We start from the raw sequence: 13584 nt of genomic DNA on the forward strand, positions 1-13584 counted from the left end.
GACTTGGTGAATTCTAGCTGTAAATATACTCCTCCCCTCTTAGCCCCGCCCCCAACCACGCCCCCGCCCCACCCCGACCACGCCCCCTCACCCCCCACCTCCCGAAATCGGAGGTCTCAAGGTAGGCAAGTATGTAAATCAGAGGCTACTCAGAAGGTGAGATAACTCCTGGAAATGACTGGCTTTTAATGGCCAAAGGTATAGATGTGTGTGTCCAAGTTAAAGAAAACGGCAGGCTGTCTTCTTCTAATAGATTTATTACAATCTTTGGCAAGCTAGGTAACGTTTGCTGTGGTCTGGAACAACATGGCACACAAACAACTATCTGAAATGCAGCCAATGTTACATACAGATAATGTGTCATGAGATATGCAAAACTAAATTATATACAAAGATGATTAAAGTAAAGGAAATTAATTGAGTTCAAATATACCTGCAAATGAGGCATAATGATGCAATATGTACATACAGCTAGCCTAAATAGCATGTTAGCATTGATTAGCTTTCAGTCATGCACTGACCAAATATGCCTGATTAGCACTCCAACAAGTCAATAACATCAACAAAGCGCACTTTTTGTGCATTCACGCACAGCATGAAACTTTTGGTGGACAAAATGAGACAAAGAAGGAGTGGAAGATTTTACATGTAAACAAACTGTTGCTTCACAGTCCACACTATGGTGAGTTCAAGAACCGCCGAAATTAGTAGGGCAAAACGATGTTCACCAAATACTCTCATCAGTGAAGCATACACACAAACATATTAAACTGTGGGCTTTCTAACAATCGGGAAGGTTTGTGTCGTGTTTGTCCTCAAACAAAAAACATACTAAAACTAAATAAATATGTTTCCTCCATCTTTTTCCATTTTCAATCCTTTTTTAAAAATGCACCAGGGAGCCACTAGGGCGGCACTAAAGAGCCGCGGGTTGCTGACCCCCGGGTTATACAAATCGACTTTGCACATGAAATACGTGAATTACAGTCTTCCCTAACGTGTCCCGTATTCCTCCAACAAATCATTTGTGGTGCAGGCACATTTTCGGAGAGAGTTTCGACGTTTTCATGCTCCATCAAAAAACAGATTTGTTGACTGGGTTTGCAAGTTCAGAGAGAATGGCGGCGCACAAAATCTTAATTCTAAAATCCCAAAGAGGAACGTGTTCGAGTAATAAGGCTCGGAAGGGAACGAGATTTTGCAATGCATTGTGGGTGCCGGGTAGCCATTTTTGCTGCTGGATGTAGGTTTTGTTTACATGGCTGTACTGTGCCCGTGGTAATGTGGGAGAGAGCAACAAACTGGAATAGAATTGATCGTTCAAAATAAGAAAACTCAAGGGACCGCACCGAGACAAACTGTACTCTATTCCAAGGGCTCGTTGCGCTGAATTGGTGGAATTGATCCATATGAGCACATCCAATGGACAACAGATTTGCGTAAACTTCTATATATATGTCGTCAACGGAGTCCGAATTTCAGAATGCAAAGTCTGTTAGGGCTCATTGTCCTCCATTGAAATTGCGCATAATCACCATTATTACTTTTAAATACTTAAATCAAGGCGCTACCTCTCCGTAAGTAACCCTCATTCATTGTTGTGCTTACCCAAGACTAAAAGTAAACAGATAACATGTTTTTTCCAAAATACATTGTTTGCCGCCTGCAGCAAGCTTGGTTAGCGCTAACCAGTGTGGGGACTGTAACGCCGTTATTTTCGGCGGTAACGAGTAGTCTAACGCGTTATTTTTTATATTTAGTAACTCAGTTACCGTTAGTACATGATGCGTTACTGCGTTATTTTACGTTATTTTTTAAATAGTATCGGCTAGAAACTGAGAAGATCTGAGTGTGTTTTATTGGAGAGTTGCGGTGTCGTCCTTCTGATTACTCCTCTGTCACAAGAGGCGCGCCGCGTGCTGTGTGTATGAGTGTGTGTGTGGGTGTGTGTGTGGGTGTGTGTTTACTAACAAGACATCATGCCGAAGCCGAGTTTCTTAACATGGAGATATTCTCACTACTTTTCTTTTGTCGAGCACAAAGAAAAGAACATTTTAGTTAAATGTAAGTTGTGTCTTGGATCAAAGATCCTATCTACTGCCCAAAACAGCAATTCAAATCTGCTGAAACAGCTACAAAAGCAACATGCTTCGACGAAGCTAGTAAAGAGAGACACACTTCACCCAAGGATTTTAACGGAGGGACTGCTAGCCAGGACAACATTGATAGAGCCATTGCAGCGTATGTGCTCGAAGACATGCAGGCTATTTCTACAGTGGAGTCACCCGCTTTCAGGCAGCTAATTAGCATGATAGCGTGCGTCAAACGGCAAATGGCACGAAAACATTTTCCAAGTTCCGGGACACAGTGGACAGTGAGTACATAAACATGGAAAGCAAGCTAAAGAAGACACTCCATACGCTGCCTCAGCTCATCATTCAGCACTGAAGGTACACACTCTGTCAATTCTCTTATATACTCTTTCATTCTAGACTTCTAGAGTGTTTGATTGTCACATCACTCTAAATGTATAGACTATAAAGTTCACAAACATAAAGAGGGATCCTAGTGGGCCAGGCCAATCTTTCCTTTTCTCTAAACTAAAACTGGGGAAATGCGTAGAGTGTCCTGGGCTTCACTACAGTGTTGATCTCATGAAAACATGATTTTATTTCACAATTCCTTGAGAGAAAAAAAAGGCCTGGTTAGGCATGTGTATAGCAGTATGTGTGCTGTATATAGTGACATGACATATAATCATGTCATGTGTGCCTTCCTTGGGTGAAGCCAGGTTTACAGCTATGTTGTTATTATGCTGTTTGTTACTTATTGTATGTTATGTTGCAGCGATTTAAAATAGTTTTGTCAATTTGTTCTGGCCCAAAATAAATTGGCCCTTTGAAACATATCTTTGTTTTTGTGTGTTGTATGTAGACCACATTGCTTAGCAGAGTTCAGTGATGCAAATGCATGTCAAGTTAAACAACAGATTGTATTATTCTCCAGTGCAATAACAGTATTGAAATGAGGGCTAAAAGGGCATTAATGGGAGCCTTAAAAAAAAAAAAAAAAAAGTAACTAAATAGTTACTTTTCACAGTAACGCATCACTTTTTGGTGTAAGTAACTGAGTTAGTAACTGAGTTACTTTTGAAATAAAGTAATTAGTAACTGTAACTAGTTACTGGTTTTCAGTAACTAACCCAACACTGGTGCTAGCGTGTGAAACTACATCGAACATGCTTTGATTGAAATTTACCAGTCTGAAAATGCAGTGAACACACCAACATGTACCAGGTGATGGCGTTAAAAGTCATGTTTGATCATCTCACCGCCTTTTTCCAGGCTATTCGCCATCTCTTTAATAGCTTCATAACCCAGTAATTCCTTCGGCTTTAGTTTCATGCTGGAAATGAGAAAAAGTTCACCAAATCCTTTATTTTCCCTGAAGCGATCATTATCACGATTGTGGCAGTTAATGATGCCGCACGTTCTCACCATGTTTTGAATTTGCTCAAGAAATAAATAAAATTAAGCACAGAGTCTTAAATTCAGCCATGTAAAATAAGCGATTCAGAGTCCAGCAAGACCCACAATGCAACTTTCAAGACCTATTGGCAATTTTGTGCGACATATGCAAGTTTGCCTTAATTGCCGCCCAGTCCATTTGGAACATACTGTATTTTGGAAAGCACATGACTTTTATTCAAAACGACCAAGATAACGGAAACTTTAGGGATTGGCCATACACAGATTAGAGTTAAGGTAAGAACATTTCTTAAAATTGGCTGGAAATGTGTAGGATTTAATAACATTCTTATAGTTTCTGTTTTTTTTGGGCCACCCTGCAACTCACGTATTACCAACCAACCAACGTGCTAACTCACAAACAACCGAGCCAACTCAGTTACAACTGCACTAAGGGACCTTTGTTCAATGGATTTAAAGGCCTACTGAAACGTGATTTTCTTATTTAAACGGGGATAGCAGGTCCAATTTATGTGTCATACTTGATCATTTCGCGATATTGCCATATTTTTGCTGAAAGGATTTAGTAGAGAAAATCGACGATAAAGTTCGCAACTTTTGGTCGCTGATAAAAAAGCTTTGCCTGTACCGGAAGTAGCAGACGAGTAGCGTGACGTCACAGGTTGTGGAGCTCCTCACATCCGCACATTGTTTACAATCATGGCCACCAGCAGCGAGAGCGATTCGGACCGAGAAAGCGACGATTTCCCCATTAATTTGAGCGAGGATGAAAGATTTGTGGATGAGGAAAGTGAGAGTGAAGGACTAGAGGGCTGTTGGAGCGATTAAGATAGGGAAGATGCTGTGAGAGGCGAGTGGGACCTGATATGTAGCTGGGAATGACTAAAACAGTAAATAAACACAAGACATATATATATACTCTATTAGCCACAATACAACCAGGCTTATATTTAATATGCCACAAATTAATCCCGCATAACAAACACCTCGCCCCTCCCGTCCATATAACCCGCCAATACAACTCAAACACCTGCACAACACACTCAATCCCATATCCCAAAGTACCGTTCACCTCCCCAAAGTTCATACAGCACATATATTTCCCCAAAGTCCCCAAAGTTACGTGTGTGACATGTACATAGCGGCACGCACGTACGGGCAAGCGATCAAATGTTTGGAAGCCGCAGTTGCATGCGTACTCACGGTACCGCGTCTGCATATCCAACTCAAAGTCCTCCTGGTAAGAGTCTCTGTTGTCCCAGTTCTCCATAGGCCAATGGTAAAGCTTGACTGTCAACTTCCGGGAATGTAAACAATGAAAATACCGGCTGTGTTATCCGGCACAACAGTCAGGGGGTGCATTCTACGGCAGGGGCGCGTTATCCGGCACAACACCTGCCGCAATACACCGCTTCCCACCTACAGCTTTCTTCTTTGCTGTCTCCATTGTTCATTGAACAAATTGCAAAAGATTCACCAACACAGATGTCCAGAATACTGTGGAATTTTGCGATGAAAACAGACGACTTAATAGCTGGCCACCATGCTGTCCCAAAATGTCCTCTACAATCTGTGACGTCACGCGCAGGCGTCTTCATACCGAGACGTTTTCAGCAGGATATTTCGCGCGAAATTTAAAATTGCACTTTAGTAAGCTAACCCGGCCGTATTGGCATGTGTTGCAATGTTAAGATTTCATCATTGATAAATAAACTATCAGACTGCGTGGTCGGTAGTAGTGGGTTTCAGTAGGCCTTTAAGTACTTAAGTGCTTGATGTAAGTTTGTCACTGTGTGCCTTCATCTGGGCGGAGCAACCTTGAAGTATCGAGAGTCACTGTCAAATCTGGCCTTTCTCGTATTCTCCCATCGACGTACTTTTGTCCTACACGTTTCAATCAATCAATCAAAGTTTATTTATATAGCCCTAAATCACGAGTGTCTCAAAGGGCTGCACAAGCCACAACCACATCCTCGGCTCAGATCCCACAGGGCAAGGAAAACCTCAACCCCCGCAACCCCCAACTGATGCACAGATGAGTGGTCCACCTCGGGTCCCGACTTTGATCAGCTAGCGCGTCATCTGTGGTCACCTAATCTGTGCAGAGCAGAAAAGAGACGGCAGATCAAGTGGTCTAAAAAGGGGGTCTATTTAAAGGCTAGAGTATACAAATGAGTTTTAAGATGGGACTTAAATACTTCTACTGAGATAGCATCTCTAACTGTTACCGGGAGGGCATTCCAGAGTATTGGAGCCCGAATAGAAAACGCTTTATAGGCCGCAGACTTTTTTTGGGCTCTGGGAATCACTAATAAGCCGAAGTTCTTTGAACGCAGATTTCTTGCCGGGACATATGGTACAATACAATCGGCAAGATAGGATGGAGCTAGACCGTGTAGTATTTTATACGTAAGTAGTAAAACCTTAAAGTCACATCTTAAGTGCACAGGAAGCCAGTGCAGGTGAGCCAGTATAGGTGTAATATGATCAAACTTTCTTGTTCTTGTCTGTTTCTGAGGTTACAATAAGTCCAGTGCCTCTGGAAGGTGAAACATTACAACACACTTGAAGTTTGGATGCAGTGTACACCACACTGAGTAAAATGATCAACAAAACTTCCAGAAAATGATCAAACCTATTCGGTTCGCGTCAATTGGAGACACCTGGGAACATCCTTTGAGATGAGGATAAATGGACCATAATGACACTCTCTATCAACTATCCATCCATCTATTTTCTACCACTTGTCCCTCTCAAAAATCAAAATGCACATTGTCTACCTCTCTGCTTGACTGAAAGAGAAGAAGGTTGTAACCGCGGCGGAAGGCGACCGAGCATATCGGCCGCATATGTATGTCCTAGGTCGGGGGTAAGCAACCCTTGTGGCTCCCTGGAGCATTTTTTAAAAAGGGTTGAATATTTTTTTGTTTTAGCATGGTTTTTGTTTGAGGACAAACATGACACAAACCTTCCCAATTGTTAGAAAGCCCCTGTTTAATATGTTTAATATGTGTATTTGGTGAACACCGTTTTGTCCTACTAATTTCGGCGGTTCCTGAACTCACCATAGTGTGGACTGTGACGCAACAGTTTGTTTACATGTAAAATCTTCCACTCCGTTTCATTTTGTCCACCAAAAGTTTCATGCTGTGCGTGAATGCACAAAGGTGCGCTTTGTTGATGTTAATGACTTGTTGGATTGCTAATCAGGCTTTTTAGGCCAGCTGTATGTACATATTACATCATTATGCCTCATTTGCAGGTATATTTGAGTTCATTTAATTTCCTTTACATTTATATTCTTTGTATATAATTTAGTTTTGCATGTCTCACGACACATTATCTGAATGTAATATTGGCTGCATTTCAGATAGTTGTTTGTGTGCCATGTTGTTCCAGACCACAGCAAACATTACCTAGCGTGCCAAAGATTGTAATAAATCTATTAGAAGAAGACAGCCTGTTGTTTCCTTTAACTTCATCTATACCTTTGGCCATTAAAAGCCAGTAATTTCCAGGAGTTATCTCACCTTCTGAGTAGCCTCAGATTTAGCAATGGTTTCCAATGTTGTAAAAATGTGTAGAATAAATATTCCATTTCAACATTTCTGTCAACGAAGATTTGCTTCAGCCTGCCACACATAGTCATTTTGATAGTAGGCTAATATAGCTAATAGAGACACTTACGTCATGTTTCGCCTTCATTATAAAACTTATATACGGCTTTTCATTATTTGCGGCTCCAGACAGATTTGTTTTTTGTATTTTTGGTCCAATATGGCTCTTTCAACATTTTGGGTTGCGAACCAATGTGCTCGGTCTAATGAACGTTCAATTTATGCAACGATTTTGGCTGGACCGTGAAGTCATCATTGAACTATGTGACTATTGAATAGAAAATACTTATATACTGTATACTGCTAGGTTTATCAGACGCTATAAAATGGTCGAGGAGGGGGACATCAAGAATTGCTTTATTGAATACAATGATCAATAAGAATGTTGCCAGCAGAATTACTGAAAAATGTAGTAAATGTCAATCATTGGATTTGATTGATTCTTTGACAGTTAATATCAAACTGTCAGCTGTTGCGCTCCACTCTTAAGCACACACCCACACACACACAGACACACACACACCCACACACACACACACCAAACAGCTGTCCAAGCCCATCCTGACGTGCCACCAACAGTTGATTGATATGGCCTTTTCAAATTTAAAGTGTTGTTTGTTTTTTGTGGATCACAATGACATTCTCATGTGTTTGTAAATGATATCCCGTGATATTCACACAGCCAAAAAATGGCAAAGTTCACCTCACTACTACAAACCCTGTTTCCATATGAGTTGGGAAATAGTGTTAGATGTAAATATAAACGGAATACAATGTTTCGCAAATCCTTTTCAACCCATATTCAGTTGAATGCACTACAAAGACAAGATATTTGATGTTCAAACTCATAAACTTTATTTTTTTTTTTGCAAATAATAATTTACTTAGAATTTCATGGCTGCAACACGTGCCAAAGTAGTTGGGAAAGGGCATGTTCACCACTGTGTTATATGGCCTTTCCTTTTAACAACACTCAATAAACGTTTGGGAACTGAGGAGACACATTTTTTAAGCTTCTCAGGTGGAATTCTTTCCCATTCTTGCTTGATGTACAGCTTAAGTTGTTCAACAGTTCGGGGTCTCCGAGGCGAGGAAGCAGTTCCTTAGCTGATGACGTCAATATAGCAGCACAATCTAGTTAGCGCTCCGTGGTGACGGCGCCGCTAAACATAGTTTGTCTGCGTTAGCGCTTATAATAACAATATCACTAATACATGATTAATATTCAGGTCACAAATTGTAAATGGAGTATTGTTGGCAATTTTTGGATGGTTATTGAGAGGGCTTTATGGGCAAAATACAGGATCCATTTATGACTCCATTTAAATGGAGGTTTGTTTACATGCATTTACGAATTAGAATTAAAAAAAATACATCTGTCTTCTTATCTCCCACAAGGATTGTGAACGATAGGCAAAATTCCAAAAAAGTGCAGTTCCTCTTAACCAAAATAACTGATACAAATAATATGACCTAATTAGCAAATACATAACTCACTTATGACTGAACAAACTTGGAACCTCATCCACAACAAACCATTCGACCTATGGTTTATGGTTAGAGTTTATTTTGAACATGCATACAATTACAACATGATACATCACAATTTCCAGTTTCTCTTTTCAACATGTTCGAAAGGGAGTAGGAAGTTGTTCACTTCCTGTTGTCCGTTTATTCACAATATACTCCATAAATGATAACATTAAATATTAAATAAGTTTTTAGTGAAGTATGTTGTATTTGGTGAGTAAAATACAATTATCAATAAGTTCAACATGTTTATCATAACTGAATAATTGTCCGACGTAAGTAGCTAAGCTACTAAAATTCTTACTTACAACCGGGACCAGCTTAGCCACCTAATGACGGTCTAAACTTAATTATAATTGAAGTAACTAAGAATCACTCACCTGACCTAATTAGCTTTGCCACTAATTTAGAACTGAGCAAACATCCTAGCAATTTGCTAACTTGACTGCAACTACACTAACCGACCTCAGTAACCAAACCATTACATGTCTAACTAGTTAGTCTGGTTACTTGTGTAGGCAACGTCATCTTGCACCTTCCTCCTGCGTAGCATTGCGTGCACTTCCAAAAAATCAGAGGTCGGCATCGACACAGACCGCAGAGCTGTGGTCAGCTTTTGAAATGAAGGTCCCCGACCACAGGAAAGCAGACTTTGTGCTTGTAATGCAAAAAATGTGTATGAAAGAAAGCAACAATGATTAAACATTTGCATAAAAACGTAGATTGTGTACTTTATATCTCGCTCTAAAAGTAATTACTGAATGTGTCTTTTTCTTATTGTGTTGTTGCGTCCAGAAGAAAGTCACAAAGTACGAGTCCGGCACTCTTTTTAGCTTTTATTGCCAAACACCATACACATTAACACCAGCATGTCGTTACAATAGTTATTTAACGGTTTTGTTTATTTTCAATTACATAACTCTCTCCTGATATTAGCGTCCTCTGCCGCGACTTGCTCAGAAGTTTGTGAAGAAGTCATCTTCACAAAGGTTTATAAGTAAAATGTTCATTAAAGTAAACTGACCTTTCCGAGTGATTAGTTCCAGTGCAGACAAAGATGTCGAAGTTGTGGTTGTCGAATGTCGTCACTCTTTACAAGAAGGTATATATCTAGTCAACGACGGCTGCGATTTTCCTTCAGGACACACTACTCCTTAGTGTTTTGGAAGAGAATTACAAGGCTAGCGCCAATCCCCACGGAAGAACTATGAATCGGTAGGGCCGGTATGGCGTAGTGGGTAGAGCGGCCGTGCCAGAAACCTGAGGGTTGCAGGTTCGCTCCCCGCCTCTTGACATCCAAATCGCTGCCGTTGTGTCCTTGGGCAGGACACTTCACCCTTGCCCCCAGTGCCGCTCACACTGGTGAATGAATGATGAATGAATGACAGGTGGTGGTCGGAGGGGCCGTAGGCGCAAACTGGCAGCCTCGCTTCCGTCAGTCTACCCCAGGGCAGCTGTGGCTACAAATGTAGCTTACCACCACCAGGTGTGAATGAATGATAGGTTCCCACTTCTCTGTGAGCGCTTTGAGTATCTAACAATAGAAAATTGCGATATAAAATCTAATCCGTTATTATTATTATTATGAATCGAACAAGACGTTGTCAGAGGGCTACGCTATGTAAGACAGGCCTTCAGTGATGTCCGACTTTAAAAATTACCTCTCAAAATACCATAATCTATGTCACCACATGACCATTGCTGGAGAAATACTATAGAGAAACACATTCACGCCCCACTGGTCATTGAATCACCTCAACAGTGTACAAAACTGGTTATTTTCTGGCGCATTTAAAAACCAATTAACCCGCATCAGCAATTAAGACATATCTTATGTGGTACTGTCAACATTTAAATCGCAAAAAACATATTAAAAGTGAAAAAAAAAAAATTTGAACTCACAATTTGTAGAACCCATTCGACGCTGTATAAGCCAGTGGTACCCCTTTAAAATCAGCTGATTAGAGTGGAAATGGCGGGCATTTCCCCATTTCATCACCAGAACAGCTGAGTTAGCTTCCGGGGTTGGCCGGCATTGTCTCACAATATGTAGTTTCTCATTAAATATCCATCCATCCATTTTCTACTGCTTGTCCCTTTTTGAGGTCGCGGGGGGTGCTGCAGCCTATCTCAGCTGCATTCGGGCGGAAGGCGGGGTACACCCTGGACAAGTCGCCACCTCATCACAGATAGACAGACAACATTCACACTCACATTCACACACTAGGGCCAATTTTGTGTTGCCAATCAACCTATCCCCAGGTGCATGTTTTTGGCGGTGGGAGGAAGCCGGAGTACCCGGAGGGAACCCACGCAGTCACGGGGAGAACATGCAAACTCCACACAGAAAGATCCCGAGCCCAGGATTGAACTCAGGACTACTCAGGACCTTCGTATTGTGAGGCACATGCACTAACCCCTCTGCCACCGTAATATCCTTCTTGAAAATGGCCTTGCAAATATATATCTGCCACCTCATCAACGTTTTGGTCTCCTTCTCTGCTATCCTGGCTACGGCAAAACACTTCCTGCTTCCTGCTAAATTGCAACCTGTGATTGGATACTCGGAGGGTGTGTTCTAACTATCGTGGGATCACACTCCTCAGCTATCCCGGTAAGGTCTATTCAGGTGTACTGGAGAGGAGGCTACGCCGGATAGTCGAACCTCGGATTCAGGAGGAACAGTGTGGTTTTCGTTCTGGTCATGGAACTGTGGACCAGCTCTATACTCTCGGCAGGGTCTTCGAGGGTGCATGGGAGTTTGCCCAACCAGTCTACATGTGCTTTGTGGACTTGGAGAAGGCATTCGACCGTGTCCCTCGGGAAGTCCTGTGGGGAGTGCTCAGAGAGCTTGGTCTGCATTGTCGGCAGTAAGTCGGACACGTTGCCAGGGAGGGTTGGACTCCGCCAAGGCTGCCCTTTGTCACTGATTCTGTTCATAACTTTTATGGACAGAATTTCTAGGCGCAGTCAAGGCGTTGAGGGGATCTGGTTTGGTGGCTGCAAGATTAGTTCTCTGCTTTTTGCAGATGATGTGGTCCTGATGGCTTCATCTGGCCAGGATCTTCAGCTCTCACTGGATCGGTTCGCAGCTGAGTGTGAAGTGACTGGGATGAGAATCAGCACCTCCAAGTCCGAGTCCATGGTTCTCGCCCGGAAAAGGGTGGAGTGCCATTTCCGGGTTGCGGGGGAGACCCTGCCCCAAGTGGAGGAGTTCAAGTACCTCGGAGTCTTGTTAACGAGTGAGGGAAGAGTGGATCGTGAGATCGTCAGGCGGATCGGTGCGGCGTCTTCAGTAATGCGGACGCTGTATCGATCCGTTGTGGTGAAGAAGGAGCTGAGCCGGAAGGCAAAGCTCTCAATTTACCCGTTGATCTACGTTCCCATCCTCACCTATGATCATGAGCTTTGGGTTATGACCGAAAGGACAAGATCACGGGTACAAGCGGCCGAAATGAGTTTCCTCCGCCGGGTGGTGGGGCTCTCCCTTAGAGATAGGGTAAGAAGCTCTGTCATCCGGGGGGAGCTCAAAGTAAAGCCCCTGCTCCTCCACATTGAGAGGAGCCAGATGAGGTGGTTCGGGCATCTGGTCAGAATGCCACCCGAACGCCTCCCGAGGGAGGTGTTTAGGGCACGTCCGACCGGTAGAAGACCACGGGGAAGACCCAGGACACGTTGGGAAGACTATGTCTCCCGGCTGGCCTGGGAACGCCTCGGGATCCCCCGGGAAGAGCTGGACGAAGTGGTTGGGGAGAGGGAAGTCTGGGCTTCCCTGCTTAGGCTGCTGCCCCTGCGACCCGACCTCGGATAAGCGGAAGAAGATGGATGGATGGGATAGATGGATTGGATACTCACTTTGGAATGACAAGTGAGTATCCAATCACAGTCTCGTTAACATCAGGCTACTTGGTTAGGCTACTGTCAACAACTTGTGATCTGATTGGCTATCGCAACTGTCTCTCAACTCTATGTTTTTCTCAAATTCATCCGCTAACGGTCCCGGTGAGTATCCAATCACAGGACGCGTAAATATCACGTTCAACGTGAGGAGAAGGCCTTACTGACAACAATTCGTGATCTGATTGGCTATCGCAACTGTCTATCAACTGACGTCCGCATTGTTGATTCTGAAGGCCCCGGGCAGATTTGGTACAGCATGGCAACATAAGCTAGCTGAATTCTGATTGGATACAAACTCTAACCTAAAAACTGTCAGGCTTGTCCTCTTATTTTGTCTTTATTTCCTGCTTGTATCCCTTAGTGTTTTTTCCCCTCAGCTGTGGCTGATCAGCACCGGGACACACCTGGTGTCAATCAGCCAGCTGCTATTTAGATATGCTTTGTCCTCCAGTCAGGGCTAGATTACTGTCGCTACTACCTGTCATTTATACTTGTCGTTGTAGCTGTGTCTACTTATGTTCACTCTGCTCATGCCATAGTCTCGTTTCTTGCCACGTAAGTGTTTGTTTTTTCACGTCACAGTAAGTGTAGTTTTTCATGTCTATAGTTTTGTTCATAGCCAAGTTTGTTTTCCGCCTTGTGCGCGCCTTTTGTTTGTACCCTTTTGTTTGTTTTTGGTTATAGTGTTAAATTAAATCATGTTTTCCTGCTCAATGCCTGCCGCCATCTCTGCATCTTGGGGTTCGTCACCTACACACTCTGACAAAAACAACAGCGCTGGAACGAGCATAATATGACATGAAGAGAATATGAATACTTATTTAGGGCAAGTACCGTATTTTTCGGACTATAAGTCGCAGTTTTTTTCATTGTTTGGCCGGGCTCCAGTGCGATTTATATATGTTTTTTTCCTTCTTTATTATGCATTTTCGGCAGGTGCGACTTATACTCCGGTGTGACTTATACTCCGAAAAATACGGTAAATTAAAAAATAATTTTATCTTTAATTATGATCATGATTTCTGGTTATGTTCAGCCAGCAGAGAAGG

This window comes from Nerophis lumbriciformis, linkage group LG37 (genome assembly GCF_033978685.3).
Source record: "Nerophis lumbriciformis linkage group LG37, RoL_Nlum_v2.1, whole genome shotgun sequence".
Taxonomy (NCBI): Eukaryota; Metazoa; Chordata; class Actinopteri; order Syngnathiformes; family Syngnathidae; genus Nerophis; species Nerophis lumbriciformis.